General features: G+C 46.6%; 1 protein-coding gene across 16 annotated transcripts in view; it reads right to left on the bottom strand.

Annotated features, from left to right (window-relative positions):
* LOC132210854 (utrophin-like) overlaps positions 1-26,810 on the bottom strand; it is a 247,310-nt gene that overhangs the window by 205,108 nt on the left and 15,392 nt on the right. For 4 of the 16 annotated variants that reach the window (XR_009447033.1, XR_009447025.1, XR_009447028.1 and 1 more), the window contains 5 exons: positions 26,472-26,671; positions 25,827-25,973; positions 21,867-22,008; positions 15,327-15,401; positions 9,277-9,397 (listed from right to left, as the gene is read on the bottom strand). The gene's annotated coding sequence lies outside the window, so the exon portion shown is untranslated. Of the gene's footprint in view, positions 1-9,276; positions 9,398-15,326; positions 15,402-16,434; positions 16,575-21,173; positions 21,299-21,866; positions 22,009-25,509; positions 25,632-25,826; positions 25,974-26,471; positions 26,672-26,810 lie in introns of those variants that run through there. The other 12 variants (XR_009447036.1, XR_009447038.1, XR_009447039.1 and 9 more) reach the window with 10 other exon arrangements.

Raw genomic sequence — 26,810 nt, 5'->3', positions numbered from 1 at the left:
GAGGAGGAGGAGGAGGAGAGGAGGAGGAGGAGGTGGGGGGGGAGGAGGAGGAGGAGGGTGGGGGAGAGGAGGAGGAGGAGGGTGGGGGAGAGGAGGAGGAGGAGGAGGGTGGGGGAGAGGAGGAGGAGGAGGAGGGTGGGGGAGAGAGGAGGAGGAGGAGGGTGGGGGAGAGGAGGAGGAGGGTGGGGGAGTGGAGGAGGAGGAGGAGGAGGGGTGTGGGAGTGGAGGAGGAGGGTGGGGAGGGGAGAGGAGGGTGGGGGAGTGGAGGAGGAGGAGGAGGGAGGTGTGGGAGTGGAGGAGGGTGGGGGAGTGGAGGAGGAGGGTGGGGGAGAGGAGGAGGAGGGTGGGGGAAGAGGAGGAAGAGGGTGGGGGAAGAGGAGGAGAGGGTGGGGGAAGAGGAGGAGAGGGTGGGGGGGAAGGAGGAGAGGGTGGGGGGGGAAGGAGGAGAGGGTGGGGGGGAAGGAGGAGAGGGTGGGGGGGAGAAGGAGGAGAGGGTGGGGGGGGAGAAGGAGGAGAGGGGGGGAAGGAGGAGAGAGGGGGGGGGGAAGGAGGAGAGGGTGGGGGGGGGAGGGAAGGAGGAGAGGGTGGGTGGGGGGGGAGAAGGAGGAGAGGGGGGGGAAGGAGGAGAGAGGGGGGGGGAAGGAGGAGAGGGTGGGGGGAGGGAAGGAGGAGAGGGTGGGTGGGGGGGAAGGGGGAGGAAGCTGGGGGAGGAGGGGAGGAAGCTGGGGGGGGAGGGGGAGGAAGCCTGGGGGGGGAGGGGGAGGAAGCTGGGGGGGGAGGGGGAGGAGGACGGGGGTGGAAGGAGGACGGGGGTGGAAGGAGGACGGGGGGTGGGGGGGGAAGGAGGACGGGTGTGGGGGGGGGAAGGAGGACGGGTGTGGGGGGGGGGAAGGAGGACGGGTGTGGGGGGGGGGGGAAGGAGGACGGGTGTGGGGGGGGGGGGGAACGAGGACCGGGGTGGGGTGGGGGAGGAGGACGGAGGTGGGGTGGGGGGAAAGGAAGACGGGGTGGGGGGGAAAAGGAAGACGGGGTGGGGGGGAAAAGGAAGACGGGGTGGGGGGGGAAAAGGAAGACGGGGTGGGGGGGAAAAGGAAGACGGGGGTGGGGGGGAAAGGGTGGGGGGGAAAGGGTGGGGGGGGGAAGGAGGACGGGGGTGGGGGGGGGGGAAGGAGGACGGGGGTGGGGGGGGGAAGGAGGACGGGGGTGGGGGGCAAACAGAGGAGTGGGGTGGGGGGGAAAGGAGGAGGGGGTGTGGGGAGAAAAGGAGGAGGGGTGGGGGGGGGAAAAGGAGGAGGGGGTGGGGGGGAAAAGGAGGAGGGGGTGGGGGGGAAAAGGAGGAGGGGGTGGGGGGGAAAAGGAGGAGGGGGTGGGGGGGAAAAGGAGGAGGGGGGAGAATGAGAACAGGGGTTGGGGGAAGGAGGAGAGTTTGGGGGGGAATGAGGAGAGGGTGGGCGGGGGGGGGAAGGAGGAGAGGGTGGGGGGGGGGAAAGGAGGAGGAAGCTGGGTGGGGGGGGGGAAGGGGGAGGATGCTGGGGGGTGGAAGGAGGACGGGGGTGGAAGGAGGACGGGGGTGGAAGGAGGACAAGGACGGGGGTGGAAGGAGGACGGGGGTGGAAGGAGGACGGGGGTGGAAGGAGGACGGGGGGTGGGGGTGGAAGGAGGACGGGGGTGGGGGTGGAAGGAGGACGGGGGTGGGGGGGGGGGGAAGGAGGACGGGGTGGGGGGGGGGAAGGAGGACGGGGGTGGGGGGGGGGAAGGAGGACGGGGGTGGGGGGGGGGGGAAGGAGGACGGGGGGTGGGGGGGGGGGAAGGAGGACGGGGGTGGGGGGGGGGGAAGGAGGACGGGGTGGGTGGGGGGGAAGGAGGACGGGGTGGGTGGGGGGGAAGGAGGACGGGGGTGGGGGGGGGGGAAGGAGGACGGGGGTGGGGGGGGGAAGGAGGAGGGGTGGGGGGGGGAAGGAGGAGGGGTGGGGGGGGAAGGAGGAGGAGGGGCGGGGGGGGAAGGAGGAGGAGGGGCGGGGTGGGGGAAGGAGACACGGGGTGGGGGAGGGCGAAGGAGGACAGGGGTGGGGGGGGGAGAAGGAGGACGGGGGTGGGGGGGGAGAAGGAGGACAGGGGTGGGGGGGAAGAAGGAGGACGGGGGTGGGGGGGGAAGGAGACGGGGGTGGGGGGGGAAGGAGGCGGGGGTGGGGGGGGGGAAGGGTGGGGGGGGGAGGAGGACGGGGGTGGGGGGGAGGAGGACGTGGGTGGGGGGGGGAGGAGACGGGGGTGGGGGGGGGAGGAGGTGGACGGGGGTGGGGGGGGGAAGGAGGAGGGTGGGGGCAAACAGACGGAAGTGGGGGTGGGGGAGAAAGGAGGAGGGGGTGGGGGATATTTTAACTAACATCCCATCAACAACCCCGCCCCCCGCCACAACCGCCCCAAGAGGATCCCCCTCGTTCACACACACCACCCTACCAACCTCCGGATACAACGCATTATCCTCCGACACTTCCGCCATTTACAATCCGACCTCACCACCCAAGACATTTTTCCATCCCCTCCCCTGTCAGCTTTCCGGGAGAGACCACTCTCTCCGTGACTCCTTGTTCGCTCCACACTGCACTCCAACCCCATCACATCCGGCACCTTCCCCTGCAACCGCAGGAAATGCTACACTTGTCCCCACACCTCCTCCCTCACCCCCATCCCAGGCCCCAAGATGACATTCCACATCAAGCAGAGGTTCACCTGCACATCTGCCAATGTGGTATACTGCATCCACTGTACCCGGTGCGGCTTCCTCTACATTGGGGAAACCAAGTGGAGGCTTGGGGACCGCTTTGCAGAACACCTCCGCTCAGTTCGCAAAAAACAACTGCACCTCCCAGTCGCAAACCATTTCCACTCCCCCTCCCATTCTCTTGATGACATGTCCATCATGGGCCTCCTGCACTGCCACAATGATGCCACCCGAAGGTTGCAGGAACAGCAACTCATATTCCGCCTGGGAACCCTGCAGCCATATGGTATCAATGTGGACTTCACCAGTTTCAAAATCTTCCCTTCCCCCACCGCATCCCTAAACCAGCCCAGTTCGTCCCCTCCCCCCACTGCACCACACAACCAGCCCAGCTCTTCCCCCCCACCCACTGCATCCCAAAACCAGTCCAACCTGTCTCTGCCTCCCTAACCGGTTCTTCCTCTCACCCATCCCTTCCTCCCACCCCAAGCTGCACCCCCAGCTACCTACTAACCTCATCCCACCTCCTTGACCTGTCCGTCTTCCCTGGACTGACCTATCCCCTCCCTCCCTCCCCACCTACACTCTCTCCACCTATCTTCTTTACTCTCCATCTTCGGTCCTCCTCCCCCTCTCTCCCTATTTATTCCAGTTCCCTGTCCCCATCCCCCTCTCTGATGAAGGGTCTAGGCCCGAAACGTCAGCTTTTGTGCTCCTGAGATGCTGCTTGGCCTCCTGTGTTCATCCAGCCTCACATTTTATTATCTATGTCTTTTGCCAGGACACTTGTCCCAAAATGATTCTGATCGAGTCTGTACCACCAGAACAACTCCCTCCTTCCCCAAAGCGATGCCCATGTCCCATGAATTCAAACACCTTTCTGCCATGCCACCATTTGAACAATGCATTTACATCTTTAATTTTGTTCACACCGTGCCAAATTGCTCAGATAAGAATCCAGAGATTATAACCTTTCAGGTTCTGCTTTCTCATTCAGCACCTCGGTGCTCATAATCCCTCAGCAGAACCTCTTTCCTCTTTCTTCCATATCAATGGTACATGTGTGTACCACGATAGCTGGATTTCTACTCCTCCCACTTCAAGTTCCTTTGTTGCCGAGATGGAATATCCTGAACCTGGGCACCAGGCAGGCAACACTACTTTCGAGACTCTCGATCCTAGTCACAACGAACAGTGTTCATTCCCCTAACTACACTGCCTCTGATTATAACTACATAGAACATAGAAAAGCACAGCATAGTGCAGGCCCTTCAGCCCACGATGTTGTGCCGTGGAATATTCCTAATCCAAAAATAAAATAACCTAACCTACATTCCCCTCAATTCACTGCTGTCCATGTGCATGTCCAGGAGTTGCTTAAATGTCACTACCGACTCCGCTTCCACGACTACCACTGGTAAACCATTCCATGCGCTCACAACTCTCTGGGTGAAGAACCTCCCTCTGACGTCTCCTCTATACCTTCCTCCGACCACCTTAAAACTATGACCCCTCGAGGCAGGCAAACCTGCCCTGGGGAAAAGTCTCTGCCTATCGACTCTATCCATGGCTCTCATTATCTTGTGATCAGGTCACCTCTCTTCCTCCTTCTCTCCAGAGAGAAAAGTCCAAGCTCAGTCAACCTCTCCTCGTAAGACAAGCCCTCCAGTCCAGGCAGCTCCTGGAAAGCCTCCTTTGCATCCTCTCCAAAGCCTCCACATCTTTCCTATAACAGGACGACCAGAACTGGACACAATAATCCAAGTGTGGTCTCACCAGGGTTTTGTACAGCTGCAGCATAACCTCACGGCTCTTAAACTCGATCCCCCTGTTAACGAAAGCCAAAACACCATATGCCTTCTTAACAACCTTATCCACTTGTGTGGCAACTTTGAGTGAGCTATGCACTTGAACACCAAGATCCCGCTGTTTCTCCACAGTGCCGAGAATCCTGCCTTTAATCCTATATTCAGCATTTAAGTTCAACCTTCCAAAATGCATCACTTCGCATTTATACAGGGTGAACTCCATCTGCCATTTCTCAGCCCAGCTCTGCATACTGTCAATGTCTCGCTGAAGCCTGCAATCGCCCTCAATACTATCAACGGCACCTCCAACCTTTGTGTCATCAGTAAACATACTCACCCACCCCTCAACCTCCTCGTCCAAGTCATTCATAAAAACTACAATCTGCAGAGGCCCAAGAACAGAGCCTTGCGGGACACCACTCAGCACTGACCTCCAGGCAGAATACTTACTATCTACAACCACTCTCTGCCTCCTGTCAGCCAACCAATTCTGAATCCAGACAGCTAAATCACCCTGTATCCCATACCTCCTGGCTTTATGAATGAGCCTGCCATGGGGAACCTGATCAAATGCCTCGCTCAAGTCCATGTACACCACATCCACTGCTCGACCCTCGTCAACCTGTCTCGTGACTTCCTCAAAGAACGCAATAAGATTTGTAAGGCATGACCTGCCCCTCACAAAGCCATGCTGACTCCCTTTAATCATGCTATGCTTTTCCAAATAGTCATCAATCCTATCCCTCAGAATTCTCTCCAAAATCTTGTTGACCGCAGACCTAAGACGGACGACTGACTGGTCTGTAATTTTCAAGGATTTCCCTATTCCTTTTCTTGCAAAAAGGAACAACATTTGCCTCCTTCCAATCTTCCGATACGACTCCCATGGAAAACGAGCAAGCAAAGATCTTGGCCAGCGGCTTAGCAACCTCCTTTCTCGCTTTCCGGAGCAACTTAGGATAAATCTGATCTGGCCCTGGGGACTTATCAATCTTAATGTTTGCCAAAATTCCAGCACATCAACTTCCTCAATCTTGATCTGTTCAAGCCTGTTTTCCTGCTCCTCAAAGTTCTCATTCACAACAACGTCCCTTTCCTTAGTGAAAACCGAAGCAAAAAACTCATTTTGGGCTTCCACTATCTGCTCAGACTCCACGCACAAGTTCCCTATGCTATCCCTGATCAGCCCTACCTTCTCCCTGATCATTCTCTTATTCCTCACGTATGAGTAAAATGCCTTCGGGTTCGCCCTAATCCTTCCTGCCAAGCCTTTTTCCTGCCCCCTCCTGGCCCTCCTCAGTCCACTTTTGAGCTCCTTCCGAGCAAGCCTGTAATCCTCTAAAGCTGTGCTGGACCCTTGCTTCCTCCACCTTACGAACGCTGCCTTTTGCTTTTTGACAAGAAGCACCTCTGTACCCGTCATCCAAGGTTCTTTAATCTTACCCCTTCTTACCTGTCTCAGAGGAACAAATTTATACATCACTCGCAACAACTGCTCCTTAAACCGCCTCCACATGTCTGCTGTGCCCTTTCTGTGGAACAATTGCTCCCAATCTCTACTTCCCAACTCCTGTCTGATAGCGTCATAGTTTCCTTTTCCCCCGTTAAATATCTTCCCCTGGTAACTGCTCCTTTCCCTTTCCATGGCTATGGTAAATGTCAGGCTGTTGTGGTCACTGTCGCCAAAGTGTTCTCCCACCACGAGATCTGACACCTGTCTTGGCTCATTGCCGAGCACCAAATCCAAAATGGCCTCCCCCATCGTTGGCCTGTCCACATACTGAGTAAGGAAACCCTCCTGAACACACCTGACAAAAACGGCTCCATCCAAACCATCTGCACGAAGGAGGTTCCAATCTACATCGGGAAAGTTGAAGTCACTCATAACAACAACCCTGCTACGTTTGCACTTTTCAACAATAGGCCAGCCAGTGAGTTCTTCGATCTCCCTACTGTGATTTGGGGGTCTGTAGAACACCCACAGTGAGGTGGCTGCTCCCTTGCTGTTCCTAACTTCCACCCATACTGACTCAGTCGATAACCCTTCCTCGGCAACCTCAGTCCATACCACCTCAAAAGACGAGTCCTTCTCAAAAGTTCTTTCAGCCACCGTTATACGTTCATAGAACATAGATCATTACAGCACAGCACAGGTCCTTTGGCCCTCGATGTTGTGACGACCTGTCATACCGATCTGAAACCCATCTAACCTACACTATTCCATGTACGTCCATATGCTTATCCAATGATGACTTAAATGTACCTGAAGTTGGCAAATCTATTACCGTTGCATGCAAAGCATTCCATTCCCTTACTACTCTGAGTAAAGAAACTACCTCTGACGTCTGTCCTATATCTTTCACCCCTCAATTTAAAGCTGTGCCCCCTCGTGCTCACCGTCACCATCCTAGGAAAAACGCTCTCATATCCACCCTATCTAACCCTCTGATTATTTTATATGTTTCAATTGTCACCTCTCAACCTTCTTCTTCTCTCACAAAAACATCCTCAGGTCCCTCAGCCTTTCCTCCATACCAGGCAACATCCTAGTAAATCTCCTCTGCACCCTTTCCAAAGCTTCCACATCCTTCTTATAATGCAGCGACCAGAACTGTACAAAATACTCCAAGTGCGGCCGCACCAGAGTTTTGTACAGCTTCACCATAAGCTCTTGGTTCCGGAACTCGATCCCTCTGTCAACAAAAGGTAAAACACTGTATTCCTTCTTAACAGCCCTGTCAACCTGGGTGGCAACTTTCAAGGATCTGTGTACATGGACACCAAAATCTCTCTGCTCATCTGCAATACAAAGAATCTTACCATTAGCCCAGAACTTTGCCTTTCGGTTACTCCTACCAAAGTGCATCACCTCACACTTGTCTGCATCAAACACCATTTGCCACCTCTCAGCCCAGCTCTGCAGCTTATCTATGTCTCTCTGCAACCTACAGCATCCTTCATCACTATCCACAACTCCACCGACCTTCGTGTCGTCTGCAAATTTACGAACCCATCCTTCTGTGCCCTCATCCAGGTCATTTAAAAAAATGACAAACAGCGGTGGACCCTACACCGCCCCTTGCGGTACACCACTAGTAACTGGTCTCCAGGATGAACATTTCTCACCAACTGCAACCCTCTGTCTTCTTTCAGCAAGCCAATTTCCGATCCAAACTGCTATATCTCCCACAATCCCATTCCTCTGCATTTTGCAAAATAGCCTACTGTGGGGAACCTTATCAAACACCTTGCTGACATCCATATACACGACATCAACCGGTTTACTCTGATCTGTCTTTCACCAACAAAGCCACACCTCCCCCTCTTTTACCACCTTCCCTTACCTTAATGAAAGATCTAAACCCTGGAACCTGCAACATCCATTCCTGACCCTGCTCCATCCATGTCTCTGAAATGGCCACAAGATCGAAGTCGCTGACTTGGGAGCAGGTCAGGACTGCAGAGTCATGTCGCTGGGAGCGGGTCAGGACTGCAAGGGCATGTCGCTGGGAGCGGGTCAGGACTGCAAGGGCATGTCGCTGGGAGCGGGTCAGGACTGCAAGGGCATGTCGCTGGGAGCGGGTCATGGCTGCAGAGGCAAGTCGCTGTGAGCGGGTCAGGACAGAGGGGGCAAGTCGCTGTAAGCAGGTCAGGACAGAGGGGGCAAATCACTGTGAGCGGGTCAGGACAGAGGGGGCAAATCACTGTGAGCGGGTCAGGACAGAGGGGGCAAATCGCTGTTAGTGGGTCAGGGCTGCAGGTGAAATTTGTTCAGGTGAATTCAAATATGAAATTACACGAAAGACAGCAAGGAATTTGAAGCATCAAGAGGAAAGGGATTTGGGATAGAGCATTAGTTCGTGGGGATGGAGCAGCGCTTGGAATATTGCCTTCAGTTTTGGTCGCTTCATTATAGGGAGGATGTGGAAGCTTTAGAGGGGGTGTAGAGGAGATTTAGCAGGATGCTGCATGGAATGGACGGCACGTCTTATGAGGTAGGGTTGAGGGGGCGAGGACTTTTTTCATTGGAGCAAAGAAGAATGATAGGTGACTTGGTAGAGGTATGCAAGATGATGAGAGGCATAGCTGGAGTGGATAGTCAGAGATTTTTTCCCAGAGCAGAAATGACTATTACGAGGGGGAGAAATTTTAAGGTGACTGGAGGAAGGAATAGGGGAGATGTCAGAGGTAGGTTCTTTACACAGAGAGTGTGTGGAATGCACTGCTGGCAGTGGGAGTGGAGTCAGATACATTTAGAGACTCTTAAGCGACTCTTGGATAGGCACATGAAGGATAGTAAAATGAAGGGTATGCAGGGTAGTTTGATCTGAGTGGGATAATAGGTCGGCACAACATTGCGGGCTGAAGGCCTGTACTGTTCTTTGTTCTATGTTCAGCCAAAGGTTCTTTTCTTTTGAGGAGAGGGTAATTGATTGTAGTTTTTAAAGACAGAACTGGAGGACAGAGAAAGATATCAAGGAAGGTTGCACGTTAGTGACAGTATCAACAAGTCCACAGCAGATGCACTCCGAGTAACTACACTGCTTTCAAGGCGAGAGGACCAATGATATCAGTTAAGCCCCCCTTGTTTTTGTATTGTGTACTTCTGATATATGCGCAAATGGACAACCTCACTCTCCTGCTAAGCTGCAGAATGAATAATGCGGCAATATTTGTCAACCCCCAAATGGGCATTGATACATTAGTAAATCTCACATCAATAAACTTACATCTCAAGGTTCTCACCTTCTAGGACTGTTTGTAGTGGTAAATAACCCAAGCGAGGATGTTTGGCAAAGTATTTCTTTGATCTGAAGTTATTTTTCAGCACCTTGGTGAAATCACACACATCTTCACCTGATGTGGTCTAAAAATGTAATATAAATCAAATTTAGTAAAGAATTAATAATGAAACAATCTACTCAACTCACTCTATAATCCACGCTATCCCTGCTAAATGTCTTTGAGGATGTAAAATTAAAGAGTCCAGGCGGAATATGAGTTGCTGTTCCTGCAACCTACGGGTGGCATCATTGTGGCACTGCAGGAGGCCCATGATGGACATGTCATCTAAAGAATGGGAGGGGGAGTGGAAGTGGTTTGCGACTGGGAGGTGCAGTTGTCTGTTGCGATTCATTGTGGCACTGCAGGAGGGAACCTGGGAACCCTGCTGCCTAATGGTATCAATGTGGACTTCACCAGTTTCAAAATCTCCCCTTCCCCCACCGCATCCCTAAACCAGCCCAGTTCGTCCCCTCCCCCCACTGCACCACACAACCAGCCCAGCTCTTCCCCCCCCACCCACTGCATCCCAAAACCAGTCCAACCTGTCTCTGCCTCCCTAACCTGTTCTTCCTCTCACCCATCCCTTCCTCCCACCCCAAGCCGCACCCCCATCTACCTACTAACCTCATCCCACCTCCTTTGCCTGTCCGTCTTCCCTGGACTGACCTATCCCCTCACTACCTCCCCACCTATACTCTCTCCACCTATCTTCTTTTCTCTCCATCTTCGGTCCGCCTCCCCCTCTCTCCCTATTTATTCCAGAACCCTCACCCCATCCCCCTCTCTGATGAAGGGTCTAGGCCCGAAACGTCAGCTTTTGTGCTCCTGAGATGCTGCTTGGCCTGCTGTGTTCATCCAGCCTCACATTTTATTATCTTGGATTCTCCAGCATCTGCAGTTCCCATTATCCTTGAAGGTGGCAGGACAGGTTAACACGATGATTAAGAATGCGTGCTGAGAACTTGCCTTTATCAGTCATGGCACAGATGGTTTCAGCTGGAAGGTTAAGTTGGAATTGTATAGAACTTTGGTTAAGCCAAAGTTGGAATACTGTATGCAGTTCTCATCACCATGCTGTTGGAAGGATGTGATTGAATTGGAGAGGGTGCAGAGATTATTCACTCGGATATTGCCTGGGGCGGAGCACTTCAGCTATGAAGACTGGCTGGATAAGCTCAGTTTGTCGTCTTTAGAGCAGAGAAGGCTGAGGAGGGACGTGACTGAGGTGCAGAAGATTAGGAGGGGCAAGGTCAGCAAGCAGCTGTATCCTTAGTTGAAGGGTCAATAACAAGGAGACACAATTATGAGGTGAAGGGCAGGAGATGTAGAGGGGATTTGAGGAAAAATATTTTTACCCAGAGGGTGGTGGTAATCTGGAATGCACTACCCAGAAGGGTCGTTGAGACAAGAGAGCTCACAACTTGTAGAAAAGTACTGGGATGAGCACATGAAATTAAAGGTTATTCTCCAAGTGCTGCAAAGTGGGATTAGTGCAGTTAGGTTTGCATAGACTTGATTGGCTGAAGGGCCTTCTGTATGCCATATTCCCAAATTCAAATCATGTATCTATCTCCAAAAATCAGTGTCCTAATACTTGGGAAACTGCTAATAGCGATCTTCTCATCTATTTATCATAACTTGCTGCTTCTGTCCTTCAGCCATCTTTTTTAACCAAATTTGATAGTGACCTATATATTCCATGAATCTCAATTTTATAAATCAGTCTTTTATGTGCACCTTCCCCTCATCCTTATCTAGGAAAGATTGCATTGCTTCATGAAGGCAGGCTAAAGTAATTCAGCATTACAGCCATACTCTGGTAGTATAATGACAGCATCAGTGACAGTACAATAAGTGCCTTATATCAATTGTTTCAAAACTGGGTTCTACAGTAGAGAGGTAATTGGAGATCTACAAACCAAATCATCTGTCATAACTACAGATTAAATATATTGGAAAAAAGCATACTAACTAACGCGAGCTTCAATGGTGATAAATTAAATGTAACTAATTGGAACAGTAATATTCCTCATCCAACCTTGCTAAGCACTGCCTTTCTGCACTGATAGGCGGGAAAGCTGCAGTCAAGAAAAGATATTCACTATTTATCATCAAGTCGAAACAATTCTGGAATGCTTTTATCTATCATGCATGTTTAATTATTGCAGTTTGAAACTCTCAACTATATGTAAATCATGAATATGTGATGTGAAAAATATACAAAAGGATCCAGCCCTTTTCTTGATTTATCAGGCTAACAATAGAAGAGCATTTGGATAAAGTGGATATACATTATGAGTGCCCGTATCAAACACCAGTCCAGGGACTAACAGATATCACAGTTGGAAGCAAATACACACATCGGGGCAGCACAGTGGCTCAGCGGGTTAGCACTGCAGCCTCACAGCACCTAGTACCCGGGTTCGATTCCAGCCTCAAGTAACTGTCTGTGTGGAGTTTGCACATTCTCCCCGTGTCTGCGTGGGTTTCCTCCGGGTGCTCCGGTTTCCTCCCACGGTCCAAAGATGCGCTGACTTGGTGGATTGGGCATGCTAAATTTCCCATGGTGTTCAGGGTGGTGTGTCGGTGATAGGGGGATGGGTGTGGGTGGGATGCTACAAGGGCCGGTGTGGACTTCTTAGGCTGAAGCGCCTGTTTCCACACTGTAGGGAATCTAATCTCATCTCCATGATAAGCGTCAGGAAGGAGCTTTTTAAAAAGATGATTAGAACACTTCTTTACACGTAGCCCTTTGTATTATGAATATGCAATTAATAATAGATAGGTTAGTGATTGCTATTAATATGTAGGCATTCAATCAAAAAGGTTTGAGAACGATTGCCTACCTTAAAAGGTTAAACACTGGAAGGGGCTCACATTTAGAAGGTAGAAGGAACTATGCAAAACCCATCAGATACTTAGAGAATCACCAAGCAATACAAAATATACACTGCTCCTCAAACGGATTCAAAGAGGAAATTGGTTAATATGTTAAAGCATGTACAGTCATAGCAACAAGGAGCAGGAATAGCAAGGACAGGATTTGCTGCCCATCCATAGTTCCTCCAAATTGTTTGACTATTTCAGAGTGCAGTTAAGTGTCAACCACATTATTGTGGATCTGGAGTCATATGGAGGTGAGATCAAATAAGAATGGCAGAGCTCCTTTCTTAAAGAACATCGGTGAATGAGTCAAGTTTTTATAACAGTGAATAGTTTAACAGTGACAGTGTAACCGTCACTGAGACCAGCTTTGTTTATGATTATATCAATTTGAGCATGTGTTGGATAACTGGCCCCCTCAAGCCTGCTTCACCATTCAATAAGGTCGTGGCTGACTTGACTGCAATGTCGGCTCCACATTCCTACCTACCCCCAAAATTATATTGAACTGAATTCAAATTCCATCAGCTGTTACAGTGGAATTTACGCCTATACTCTACAGCATTGTCCCAGGCCTCCAGATTACTAATCCTGTGACATTAATAGTGCTTCACTGACTACCCCAGCATGTCAATCCCCGTTCTGAGCATACTTCTTGGCTGAGGCGCCACATTTTCTGGAGTACAGAATTACAAAGTTCACCTCTCTGTGAGTGAAGAGGTTCCTCATCTATCGCTGTTGTTACATTTTATTCTGAGATTGATCTCAGGTTCTACAGCCTGATCTCTTAATTCAAATTACAATAACTTGGCTTTTCAAATGCCCTGTCACATTATCCTTGCCAAGAGATTGAATGTTAATGTTATATATACAGCAGAACAAATGTCCATGTTGATTTTTCTTCATTTAAGTGCCGTCACCAATCTTATAGTCACCATTCTTATACAAGTGCATTTTGTCATGGGAGAGGTTGAAGGAGCAAAATCGGACCTTCATTTCTTCCCCACCCCAGCCTCAAAAAGTTTTGTCTTCATTTCAAATTTTTCACATCCAATGGATAATTCTGTACCTTTCTGGTCGCTTCAAGAAGTGCATCCTACCCAAATTGTCCCGAGCGTCTCATCTTAAAAATGAGAATATCTTTTGATATCCTCACTGTCGAACTAATCCATTATATACTTAACATAGGATTCAGGTCAAGGTTTTTTTCCCCCCCACTGTTTGTTTAACTTCCTGGCCAATGCCCCACGATTTCTCAAGAAACTATTAGTCTCTCTCTCTGTATCAGAACATTCTTCAAAAAACTAATACTTTCTCCAAATCTTGATATAACAACTGGCCAGTTTCGGTGCGAGATGAGTTCCACAGCGCAAACTCATACTTGAACCTTTTAGCCATATAAATCATTTGACAAGCAGATTCTAGGGAGTCAATCTGCAGGATCAAGTGACATCTGAAATGCTGTACATTTACTGCAAACAGTCAAGTTCAGTTTTTCTGGCATCCACAAATCTTTGACAGCATGGCTGTGGGTGTGAATCACCTAGGTCTGGCCAAATCAGTAAAATCCCACTCCTTTTCTCATCTGAACACTGCCCCAGAGCAATATCATGTGAATGCACTGCACTTTCCACATACATGGTGGCAATGCCCAGGTCTATCTCACCAACCCCTCATGCATTTCTTCCACTGTCTCTACATAACCGGACAGTTTCCATCTATTAAATCTCGTGCAGAACGAAGCCATTATCTTTGGTCCTTGAAAGGACGTCTGCTTGCTAGCTACTGGTTTTCGTTGTACCCTTTGTTATTTTGACCCAGAGTTTAAATTCCGGCCACATAGGCCTGATGTCACAAAGTCTACTTATTTTCACATCCACAACATTTGGCCCCAGGTAAGTCCGTTAGTTTTGAAACCCGACCGCATTGATTAACTCTGAACATGACCATTCTTATGAATATCAAGTTGGCCTCCCAAGTTCTCCTTTTCTTTAACATGGCATCATTTAAAAGTCCGTTGACTCTGTCTTAACACGCACCAAGTTCCATTCACCCAACTTTCTCTGCGCACTCTGATCTACAATGGCTCACAGTTAAGCAGTGCCTTGGTTTTCACATTGCTGTCCTGGCTTTCATATCCCTCCCTGACCTGGCAACACCCATGCACATCCCCTGACAATGTCGAACTCATAGCCCCTCTAGGCACATTTACGCCTTTCATTCCAGCCTCTCAACACAATTTGTGCTGTTCCATCATCGACAGCTTTACATTCAACTTCTTGGAGCCTAAGCTTTATAGAATTACCTTGCTGAACCTCTGCATCATTCTTTCCTCCTTCAAAACAGTCCTTAAAATCTACCTCTTTGATGAGGTTTTAATCAATCTACCTTCGGATCTCTTTCAATACTCAGTATCAAATTTTACTCTATAAAGCTCCTATGACATGCCTTGGGATGTTTTATAAAGTCATGTCATAGAAGCTGTTGTGGCAATTGCTCAGAATATGGTTTTATTCGGGGCTGAAATTCTCCATGACACTCATCATTGAAGTATTTTTCTGTTATAAAATGGGTAAATAGTACAGTGACTTCAGGCCAAGGGATGATGTGGTTAAACGCCAAAGTTGCACTCCGTGCTATTGGCATCATGAAGACAGTGTCTCCCTTTCATTTGAAGAAATCTTCTGTATTTTCTCAAATACTTTCTTCATTGTACTTTTGTTGTTGATGGTTTCCAATGAACATAAACCATTACTTGCCTTTTCAATTTCAACCTTCCTTACGTTCTCTTAATTTCTTTTGCTGTACCTGATTTGAAACAAACCATTCCTCTTTTAATTCACGGTCCTTCATGTGGTTGTTTCCCAATCATTAAGAAGACATCCTGTTGCTTTCCTCATTCACTCTAGTCTAAGATGCCTGGCTGCCCTTATCAGAGTGCATTTTCAGCAACTTTATAGACAAACGTCCTTTGAGTGGAAGGTTGTAAGGTCATGCCGAACTGATGTCTCAACAACTGCAAAACCAAGCTAATTGTAATCAATGACATCTGACAACAGGCAAGCAAGGATGCTCACAACAAAACACAGCACGAGATTACAAATTCTGCAATGTGTGAATGTACTCACAACAGAGTGCTTTCTGGAGTCGGCGGATCTTCATTGCTGGCCGATATGCAGAAAAACGCACGGTGTTTAAATCACCTGCATTCAAAAAAATCTTTAGATACATTTTTCCTAACTGTTAGTACAAACCATTTCAATTGGAACACATTCTCAACTACTCTGCAATGAATACAGGGGGATAAATATCTGCTGAAGAATACAAGGCACAGTAAAAGGAAATGATAACTACTAGGTTCAATTTATTTCCACATATTTTCAAGGATGGGAACATCACTGACAGGACCAGCATTTGTTACCCATTCCTCATGTAGGTGGTCAAAAGCTACATGAAATTCATGTCATAACTGGCAAACAGCATCTGGTGAATACAGTGGAACTCACGGAAGTCTCACTGTCAGCTTTATAGTAGGAGAGAAAAGATTCAGATAATCATGCTTGGTGTAAAGTCTGCAATCTCGCCGCCTGGTTTTTCAGGGCCACAAAGGGTTTTGAGATCTGAAATTGTATATTTGACTCATGAGCACACATCAAATGCAAGTTGCCATGGATGCTATTCTGACAATTCTATGTTGCATGCAGCAAATATCTGATGAAATGATGTCGAGGAGGCAAGATATTGCCAATACTGGGATATCAGAGCTCAATGCTTAAAGTCCCTCAATGACACATTGCTGAACGTATGATCACCAGGAACATGAATAATCCCTCTGCCAGAGTTATTTAAAGACACTGTCAGCTACTTGCAGATTAATTACTGATGGATTCATAGAGCATACAAACATACAACAGTACAGCACAGGACTGGCCCTTCAGCCCACAGTGTTGTGCTGAGCTTTTACCCTCAACCTAACGTCTAGCTAACCTCCACCCTTACCTTATACTATCATCCATATGCCTGTCTAATAGCTGCTTAAATGCTCCTAATGAAGCTGACTCCACTCCCCTCTCTGGCAATGCATTCCACGCTTCTGCCACTCTCTGAGTAAAGAACCTACTTCTCACGTCTACCCGAGATCTATCTCCACTTACTTTTAAACTATGCCTCCTCATAAGAGCTACCTTCACCCTCGGAAAAAGTCTCTGGCTATCCACTCTCTATCGATGTTCATACCTGTTATTGCCAAAATGGATGTGTGTTGATATTTTTTAGACTTCTTTAAAGTTGCCAAGGTCCACATCTAAGTTCTGAAGGACTCTGTGAAAACTTCATGGCTGCTACGCAAATCATTCACAGACATGGATGCAGTAATAGACATCTGCAAAAAACCATGTAGGTCAATGATTCACATCCTGGCCAATGTCATAATGCTTTCAAGTTGCAAGTCTGCTTTGCCAGCCACTTCGGGCCATCAAAAAATTAAGGGATAGCTACTGAGCTAAAGAGCCAAGCCAATAACAACTGGGCTTCTGACTCTTACACACAACATAGAACATAGAAAAGTATAGCACAGCACAGGCCCTTCGGCCCACCATGTTGTGCCGTGGAATAATCCCACTCCAAAAATAACCTAACCTAATTTACATTCCCCTCAATTCACTGCTGTCCATGTGCATGTCCAGCAGTTGCTTAAATGTCACTAATGGCTCTGCTTCCACCACTACCACTGGCAAAGTATTCCATGCACTCACAACTCTCTGGGTGAAGAACCTCCCTCTGACATCTCCTCTATACCTTCCTCCTAACACCTTAAAACTATGCCTCGTGGCAGTCAATCCTGCCCTGGGGAAAAGTCTCTGGCTATCGACTCTATCCATTCCTCTCATTACCTTGTACACCTGGAGCAGGTCACCTCTCTTCCTCCTTCTCTCCAGAGAGCAAAGTCCAAGCTCAGTCAACCTTCTCAACCTGGTAAACCTCCTTTGCACTCTCTCCAAAGCCTCCACATCTTTCCTATAATAGGGCAACCGGAACTGGACACAATATTCCAGTGTGGTCTCACCAGGGTTTTGTACAGCTGCAGCATAACCTCGCGGCTCTAAAACTCGATCCCCCTGTCAATGAAAGCCAAAACACCATATGCTTTCTTAACAACCTTATCCACTTGTGTGGCAACTTTGAGGGAGCTATGCACTTGAACACCAAGATTCCGCGATTCCTATACACTGCCGAGCATCTGCCTTTAATCCTAGATTCAGCATCTAAATTCGACCTTCCAAAATGCATCACCTCGCATTTATCCAGGTTGAACTCCATCTGCCATTTCTCAGCCCACCTCTGCATACTGTCAATGTCTCGCTGAAGCCTGCAATAGCCCTCAATACTATCAACGGCACCTCCAACCTTTGTGTCAGCAGCAAACATACTAACCCACCCCTCAACCTCCACATCCAAGTCATTTCTAAAAACTACAAAGAGCAGAGGCCCAAGAACAGAGCCCAGCGGGTCACCACTCAGCACTGACCTCCAGGCAGAATATTTACCATCTACAACCACTCTCTGCCTCCTGTCAGCCAACCAATTCTGAATCCAGACAGCCAAGTCACCCTGATTTCCATACCTCCTGACTTCATCAAAGTGCCTGCCGTGGGGAACCTTATCAAATGCTTTGCTGATGTCCATGTACACCACATCCACTGCTCGCCCCTCGTCAACCGGTCTCATGACCTCCTCAAAGAACCCAATCAGATTTGTAAGGCATGACCCGCCCGTCACAAAGCCATGCTGACTCCCTTTTATCACGCTCTGTGCATGTGCAACAGCACATCCACATGAAATTTGACAGGGCAGGTCCTCGTCTTCCTGAAACAAATTTTCTGCTGTCTGGATAACTCTGGGGAGGCTTCCAGCGCTTGGCAGGGGCAGCAATTGACAGAGTTGCATGATTGGGACTACAGTAGGTGAAAATAAAGGCATCACCTACTCACTAACACTCAGTTGGGTTTCTACCAGGGCCACCCAGCTCCTGGCCTCATTGATGCCCTGGTTCAAAAATGGACAAACGAGGTGAGGGAGTGAGGGCGACAGTCATTGTTCTTGACATCAAGGCCACACTTGACCAAATGTGGCATCCAGGGAACCGAGCAAAACTGGTTTTAACGGGAATGGGGGGAAAGCTCCCTGCTCGTAGGAGTCAGATTGAGCGCAAAGAAGATGGATGTGTTTGTCTGGAGTTAGAATCTTGGTGGCACACTGCATGGAAATAAGCCTTTCTGCCCAACACATTATGCATCCAGAGATTATGACATTGAAGGCTCTGCTTCATGGTGCCAAATTCCTCATTACAACTATTCACAAACTCCTTTTTTGTCCTGCCTACAATGTCTGGATTCTCCACCTCCCACCGCAAGGTCTTTTCCCGTCTGAGCAAATAAGACCCGAAGATATATGAGCAGAATTAGGCCATTCTGCACACTGAGTCTGCTCTGTCATTCAAGCACGGCTGACATACTTCTGAACCCCATTCTCCTGCCTTCTCCCCATAACCCTTGATGCACTTACTTGTCCACAAACCTATTTATCTCTGTCTTAAATACACTCAATGACTTAGCCTTCGCAGTCTTCTGTGGCAATGGCTTCCACAGTTACAGACTCTCACTCTTTGCTACACAGAATAGTGTCAATCCCACTGATTATACTACATTGCGTTTATCAAGCCCCTTTGAAAGTGTGTTTTTTACCACAGTGCGATAGTCAATTTGCACATCCACCCTAAAGCTCAGGCATTCTAGTTCCGCTATCAGCCTCATTCAGTCACAGAAGAACATGGAAACTAGAAGCAGGAATAAGCCAATCAGCCCTTCAAGCCAAGTCCACCATTCAATAAGATCATGGCTGATCTTACATCTCGATATCATATTCCCACTTTCCTGTATACTTATTGAATCTTTTAACATCTAAAAATCTATCACAAAATCAAAGAATCCCTACAATGCAAAATGTTTTCAGCTGATTAAGTCGACACTGACCCTTCGAAGTGCATCGTGTCCAAGACTGGCCCCTCCATCCTTGCCCCATAACTATGCATTTACCATGCCTTATCCACTTGGCCTGCATATTTTTGGACTGTGGGAAGAAACCGGAGCACCTGGTGGAAACCCACACTGACACAGGGAGAATGTACAAACTCCACACGGATAGTTACCCAAGAGTGGAATCAAAACAGGTCAGTGGCACTGTGAGGCAGCAGTGGTGAGCCACCGAGCCACCTTGTCTTGTTCTTGAATACATTCAGTGATGGCCCCCATGGTCTTCTGTGGTTGAAAATTTCACAGATTCACTCTGCTTGAATGACGAGATGTTGTCCTCATCCTAGTCCTAACTGATCTACCCCAAATTCTGAGACTGTGACCCCTGGTCCTAGCACCACAAACAGGGAAAATAGCTTCCCTGCATTGAGTTCATCTGGCTCAGTTCCAACTTTCTATATTTCAATCAGATCCCCCCCTCATCTTTTTAAACTCTCATGAACACAGGCCCAGTTGAATCCATAACTCACCACAGGACAGTCCTACTTTCCCCAGTATTAGCGTAATGAACCTCCACCATCGACCTCTCCTGCGCCTGAAGACTGACCAAATCAGACAAACACAAACTTAAGGGCTGTGACTGCCTCTTGGTGCAAAGAATCCTTCTGATGTGTCCCAGCATCCCTAGATCAGCCTCCAGCTCATAAACACAAGCTACTCAAACATTAAGTGCTTACAGCAAACATGCTTGCACCAGACCATACTGGAACACAGGAGCTCTTACATGTTGTAGCCGAGTTCTAATTAATGACTTTGCTATTTTTATTTAATTATATATATTTACTTATGTTTTCATAAAGCTTATTAACTTTACCATCAGTTGCATCATGTTAAACCATGGGAAGAGAATAAGCCACAATCACCACTTCTTCTCTAGCACTGGAAGAATCAATTACTGAAGGCTGAGAAGTTAGAAAAGGCAATTGTAATTTTTTTTCTTGATTCAACCTCGGGATGAGGGCGTCACTGGCGAGCCAGCATTTATTGCCCAGCCCTGATTACCCAAAGGGCAGTTAAAAGTCAACCACATTGCTGTGGGTCTGGAGTCACATGCAGACCAGGCCAGGTAAGGATGGCAGTTTCCTTCCCTAAAAGGCATTAGTGAACCTGTTGAGCTTTTCCAACAAGCAACAACGGATTCATGGTCATCATCAGATTGTGAATTCTGGATATTTATTGAATTCAAATTCCACCATCTGCCACAGCGGGATTTGAATCCAGGTCCCCAGAACATGATTTGTCTCTCTGGATGAACAGTCCAGTGACAATACCGTGAGGCCATCGCCTCCCCTAAGATGGATAATTTATACATCCCTAACACAAAAGGCTGAGTTAACTCAGTTGAGACTTGGGTTAATCAAGCCCAAACGCTCTTCAAAGGTGAATTTGTTAAAACTCCACTTAAAATTGGGAACTTCTGAACTTAAATTGCACAATTCAGTTATTGCTAATAAATTACAAATAAAATTAGGTTTGTCCAAAGGGTTAAGACTTTCTTACCCACAAACCACCTGTATTCAGTTCAGTGGATCTACATTCTGGCCAACACTTAGCATTCAATCAATATCACAAAGTAAGTGGTCATTTTTACAGTTCTGTTTGTGAAAGCCTTCTGCGCATATATTTGTTGCTGTGTTTCCGACATTACAAACATACTTCAAAAAATTACTTCATTGGTTATACAGTGCTTTTAGTTGTTTAGTGCCTGTCGAAGCTGAAATATGAACCAAAGTTCTTTGTTCTTGTTTTTCATTTAATGTCACAGATGTTGTCTGTCACTCCTAATTATACATTATTTCAAGTATTTTTAGCCGACATGAATGCATCTAAATAGATCTAAACACATGGGTATATTTGCCTAGAATCCAGAATTTACTTTGGTACCTTTTGGAGTCACAATGATCTGACAGTGGCACAGAACCAGAGTCCTCTTCTCAATCTACTGACCGAATGAGTGAAAATATTCAGTCATTTTTGGATGGTCCCAACAGGTACTCTGAGTCTGGTGGCTAGATAGAGGATGCACAAAACATAGAAGCTTCCACTATAACACTCTGAAAACATTTCTTATCAGAAGTATTAGCTATTAATATATGAGATTCAATGGCAAGCCATTCAGAACTGAAATCAGGAAGCACTTGTATCTTAATACAAACAACAGTCAAGATCTCAAATACTCTCTCATAAAAGAATGTGGGTGCTGGATCAATAACAATGAGTGTAACTGAAATTATTTTTGATAGCTAAGGCTATGAAAGGACATAGAAGAAAGGGAGGTAAACAGACTGACGACAAAAAATGCCGGAGACCACAGTAGGTCAGGCAAGCAGCCATGGAGAGAAAGCAAGCTAATGTTTTCAGTCGACATGACTTTTCAGCAGGTAAACAGAGTTGAAGCTCAGACTAGCTGTGGTTTAACTGAATGGTTTATGCACAGAACAGCAAAACCGGTCTGCTTCTGCACCCATTTAGAATGGTTCCTTCTGTTTTATGTACTGTTTTTCGAACCAAACTTAACCACTTCACAATTTTCTGTATTACATTTAATCTACAACATCAACTGGTGCCTCTCCTCACCTTGACCTCCAACTTGCAGCCTCTCTCCACTCCCAAACCTCTGGGTTGTGCCCTCTCCTGCTTCTCAATCTCCAAGTAAGAGCCTCTTTTCCTTCCCTCCGTGACCTCAGGGTTGCAGTCTCTGCCTCCTCACCTCCTGCTGCTATTCAACAATAAATAAAACACAGAACACAGAACATTACAGCACAGTACAGGCCCTTCGGCCCTCGATGTTGTGTCGACCTGTCAGACCGATCTCAAGCCCATCTAACCAACACTATTCCATGTACGTCCATATGCTTATCCAACGACGACTTGAATGTACCTAAAGTTGGCAAATCTACTACCATTGCAGGCCAAGCGGTCCATTCCCTTACTACTCTCCGAGTCGAGAAACTACCTCTGACATCTGTCCTGTATCTTTCACCCCTCAATTTAAAGCTATGCCCCGTCGTGCTCGCCGTCACCATCCAGAAAAAAGGCTCTCCCTATCCACCTCATCTAACCCTCTGATTATTTTATATGTTTCAATTAAGTCACCTCTCAGCCTTCTTCTCTCGAATGAAAACAGCCTCAAGTCCCTCAGCCTTTCCTCGTAAGACCTCGTAATGTGGCAGGGGGATGGGAGCCAAATGCACAGGTTAGTGGGCAGTAACAAGATAATAACTACAGCCTGTAAGGAACTAGATAATGAAGTCAGTGTGACTAAGAGGAAGAGTAGACACAGAGCAGATGATGAACGCTGATGGACAGGTAGTCTGAGGTACATTTGTTTCAATGCAAGAAGTGTGTAGTGAGCTATCAACGCAAGGTAGCTCAACTGTGGGGTCCTGACAAAAGTTCTCAAAACTGAACGAGTTGAACTGCTGGGACAGGGCAGATTTAGCAAATATCATGTGTGGCACAGCACAATTTTTGACAAAACAAATCTGAATTCTCAGACAAAGATGCATGAAAACTGATGCTATCATAAATCAGGAACTATATTCAGAATTCTCAGAAAGCTCAATGAGAAACTATGAAGAACTACTGCAATATTTATATTTTATTATCTACAATCTGATTTAAGTATTTCACAAACAATGAAAACGCATATTTTTTCACATTTTTCATTTCAGTGGTTCAGCCAGTTATTTTCTAACCACCATCTTTATCAGGCCGAAAAGCCATAACTAGTGGAGTGCCACAGGGATCAGTCCAAGGACGAGAATTATTTACTCTCTATATTCATAACTTAGAGGAGGGGACAAGGCATAAATTCATTCAAATTTGCTGATGCTACAAAAGTAGAGTAAGGGAATGTTGTCATGAGGACAGAAAGAATCTGCAAGGGGATAGACAGGTCAAGCAAGTCGGAAAAAAGTTGGCAGAGAGAGTTTAATGTCGGAAAGTACACTTTGGTAGGAAGGATCAAAAGATAGACTCTAAAGAAAATGCATGGTAGGGGACTTGGATGCTCTCGTCCATGAAACACATACTAGCATGCAGGTGAATGATTGCTTTGTTGCTGACACATGTACTGAGATACTGTGAAAAGTGTTGATTTGCATGCTGTGTAGGCAAATCACACCGTACAAAGTGCAGAATAGTGTTACAGCCAGAGAGAAGAGGCTGAGAGAGAGAGATCAGAATTAACATTTGAGAGGTCCATTCAAAAGTCACAACAGGAAAGTGGCTGTTCTTAAATCTATTTGTACGCTTATTCAAACTGATATCCTCTGCCCGACAGAAGAGGACGGAAGAGAGTATAATCAGAGTGAGGGGGTATTTTGATTATGTTGGTTGCTTTCTCAAGGTAGTGGGAAGTGTAGATGGAGTCAATGGATGGAAGGCTAGTTTGCGTGACGGATTGGGCTGTGCTCATGATTCTCTTTCGCTTCTTGCAGTCTTGGGAACAGCAACTGCCATACCACACAGTGATGCATCCAGATAGGATGCATCTACAAAAACAGGTAGGGTCCTCATGGACATGCTGAATTTCCTTAGCCTCCTTGACCATCATGTCGACATGGATTGGCCAGGACAGATTGTTGGTGAGCAACATTCCCAGGAACTTCACACTATCAACCATCTCCACCTCAGCACCATTGCTGCAGACAGAAGCTTCCTGAAAAAAATGACCAGCTCCTCCATTTTGCTTATGCTGATGGACAGATTGTTATCTTTCCATCATGCCAGCAAGCACTCAATTGCTTTTCCTGTAATCTCACTTATTGTTGTTTGAGGTCCGACCTACAATGGAAGCGTCATCAGCAAACTTGTAAATGGAGTTGGGGCCACGCAGTCATGATTGCATAAGGAGTATAGAGTAGGGGCAGCTTTGCTGGGCACCGGTGTTGAGGCTTACGGTGGAGCAAGTGTTGTCATCTATCCTTACTGATTGTGGTCTCTGGGTCAGGAAGTCGAGAATCCTGTTACACAGAGGGATGCTGAGGCGCAGGTCTCAGAGTTTAGAGAGGAGTTTGTTTGGAATTACAGTGTGGAAGGTGGTGCTCTGATCAATAAGTAACAGACTGATGTAGGTATCCTTGTTATCCAGACATTCCAGGGATGACTGTCAGGCCAGGGAGACGGTATCAGCTGGAGACCTGTTGCAGTGGTAGGTGAATTGCAAAGGATCAAAGCACTTTGGTAGGTTGGAGTTGATGTGAGCCATGACGATGGTGATGCAAGTAATTAAGAAGGCAAATGGAATTTTGGCCTTTATTGTAAGGAGGTTTCAGTTTAAAAATGGGCAAGTGTTTTTGCAACTGATCAGGCTATTGAGGAGGTCACACTTGGAGAAATACAAGAAAGGATACACAGCCATAGGAAGCAGTTCAAAAGAGACTCACTGGGCTGATTCATCGGATCATGATTTATCAAGAATGGTTGCACAGAAGGTCTTTATTCATTCAAGTTTAGAAGAATGAGGGGTGATCTTACTGAAACACAAAATTTTGAGAGGGCTTGACAGGCTAGATGTGAAGACAATGTTTCCATTATTGTGGAAATCTCAAACTCAGCAACATAGTTACAGAAGAAGGGAACATTTATTGAAACCTGAGATGCAAAGGAATTTCTTCTTTCAGCAGGTAGCGATTGTTTAGAATACAAGAGAATTGTGAAAGGGAGATCACTGGAAGTATTTAAAGAAGGTGGTAGATAAGATTTTTGAAATAGAGAACTTGAGCGGTCTGAGAAGCTGGTATAGAAGAGGAGTTGAGTCCTGGGCAGGTCAGCCATCTCTTATCGGATGGTGAGGTAGGGTCAAGAGGTAGAACATCCAGATCCTGGTGCTATTTATGTTTTTGTCTGCTTGCTAGAACCGATAAGGAGTTTTATTGTGCTACATGGCCAAGCGAGCTGCTGACACAGAACAAGACTGAAATAATTTGCTCAATAAAACATTTCATGCGGCTTTATGGGATAAATAAAACTTTCATCTACTACTTTGCTGACATCAATCAAAATCTGCTCAATTGAAAGAAATACATGCAGTTCAGACAACTTTATGTCATTCTTCCCTTCAATGCATCAAGTATATCTTTGTTGTAATTCATTAAAGTATGTCTTTCTCAGGGACTTAAAATATGAAACAATACATAATACTGAAGTGTACAGCAGTGAGCACAATGTTCCAATTCCAAATTCTTTTAGATGGATCGGGAAAAATATCTGCTACCTGCAGCTTCATCCTGAATATATTCAAATTGTTCCAGTCCTGAACCATTTCAGACTGTAGTTCGGATGCTCACATCTCTCACTATTTGGATTTTGTTTTGCGATTACATTCTAAAGTGCAAACTACAGACAAGAACATTGTATTTTTGAAAAAGTAACATGATAAAATTGGATAACTTCATAAACCATGATAATAAAATATTAATTGCTTGCTTCAGTTGAAAGGGTTCTTTATCTTGCTCATATATTTGAAGCCAAATTATTTGGACATACTTTCTTCAACAGATTGGCTAGTTTAGAAAATGTTTTCACTGTTACCTGTATAAATTTCAACCTCATATTTAGGTCATCAAGCTGGTGAGAAATCTTTGGAGAGAAAGAGACATCAAGCGGAGATAACTGACATCCCAGATCATTTAATATTTTGACTTCTTGTTTGACTGGGGCAATTTCTTCTTTAAAAACCTAATGGAGAGGAAGCGTATAAAATCTGAGAAACATCCTGAAATTAATGATTAAATGTTAATAAGAAATTAAGTTAAAACTAAAATCCTAATATTAAATATAATATACAAAAGCATCTGCTGGAAATGACATTTAATTAATAAAGATCTCGAGTTAAAAGTAACAGTGACGATGAAACTATCATAAATTATTTTAACAGAAAACTGAATTCACTAATCTATTCTTTCGGGAAGGGAATCTGCATCCCTTCACAATTCTGGTATCTGACTTCAAATTCACAGGAATATGGTTGACTCTCTACTGACTTCCAAAATGGCCTACCAAGCCATTCCTGGATGGGAAATGAATGTTAGCCTTGCTATCAGTGCCCTCATCCTGTGAAAGAATGCTTTAAAAAATGTGGATTTAATAAATGTAAAAGTAAGGAACAAAACAGGACAAATCAACTCAACAAGGCTTTGAAGGATAATACTACTTAGTCCTGTTCTTCTTTCTTACGTTACGTTCTCTCGCATGAAGGGTCGAGGCCCGAAATGTCAACTTTTGTGCTCCTGAGATGCTGCTTGGCCTGCTGTGTTCATCCAGCTCCACACATTGTTATCTCGCATTCTCTAACATCTGCAGTTACCATTATCTCTCGCAAGCAAAGGTTGATGTGTTTCAAAACCCAATCTCAGATTTTGCAGGCAGTCCTTAACCTGAAAAAATACCAAATATGTACAAAGAAGAAAACTGGAGGTGAAACCATTCAAACAATTTTCATTGGCACAACAAATGTTCAAACTGTAAAAGCAGGTTAAGCACCTATATATGAGGACACTGTACTCAAACTTTAAA

Source organism: Stegostoma tigrinum, chromosome 21, assembly GCF_030684315.1.
Source record: "Stegostoma tigrinum isolate sSteTig4 chromosome 21, sSteTig4.hap1, whole genome shotgun sequence".
In the NCBI taxonomy this organism is placed as follows: domain Eukaryota; kingdom Metazoa; phylum Chordata; class Chondrichthyes; order Orectolobiformes; family Stegostomatidae; genus Stegostoma; species Stegostoma tigrinum.
Note: the sequence above shows the minus strand (reverse complement) of the source record. Positions and strands in the feature narration are given on the sequence as shown.